Source organism: Fukomys damarensis, unplaced genomic scaffold (assembly GCF_012274545.1).
Source record: "Fukomys damarensis isolate Sample0158 unplaced genomic scaffold, DMR_v1.0_HiC HiC_scaffold_36, whole genome shotgun sequence".
In the NCBI taxonomy this organism is placed as follows: Eukaryota; Metazoa; Chordata; class Mammalia; order Rodentia; family Bathyergidae; genus Fukomys; species Fukomys damarensis.
The window spans coordinates 42,500,993-42,501,203 of NW_022900948.1; the positions used below are offsets into that span (position 1 = coordinate 42,500,993).

The following is a 211-nucleotide window of genomic DNA, read 5'->3' on the forward strand; positions in this document are numbered from 1 at the left end:
CCCCTCGCGCCGCCCCTCCTCGCTTTCCCTCTGCACCCCGGGCCGGATCCCGTCCCCTTCACCTCCCAGCCCGCCGCCCTCCTCTGCCGCGCAGCATCGCCCCTGCACCCCAGGTAATGCTTCGCTCGTCTCCCCCACTTCTCTCCCTTCTTTATCCCGCGATTCCACTCCTTTTTTTCCTCTCCAGTCCCTCCCTCCCCTCCCCGCCTCG

At 68.2% G+C, this 211-nt stretch overlaps 1 protein-coding gene across 2 annotated transcripts in view; it reads left to right on the forward strand.

Moving 5' to 3' along the window:
• The first annotated feature begins 63 nt into the window (after window positions 1–63).
• Stxbp1 (syntaxin binding protein 1) overlaps window positions 64–211 on the forward strand; it is a 59,181-nt gene continuing 59,033 nt past the window's right edge. The window contains exon 1 of one of the 2 annotated variants that reach the window (XM_010613594.3): window positions 64–113. The gene's annotated coding sequence lies outside the window, so the exon portion shown is untranslated. The remainder of the gene's footprint in view (window positions 114–211) is intronic. The other variant, XM_010613598.3, reaches the window with a different exon arrangement.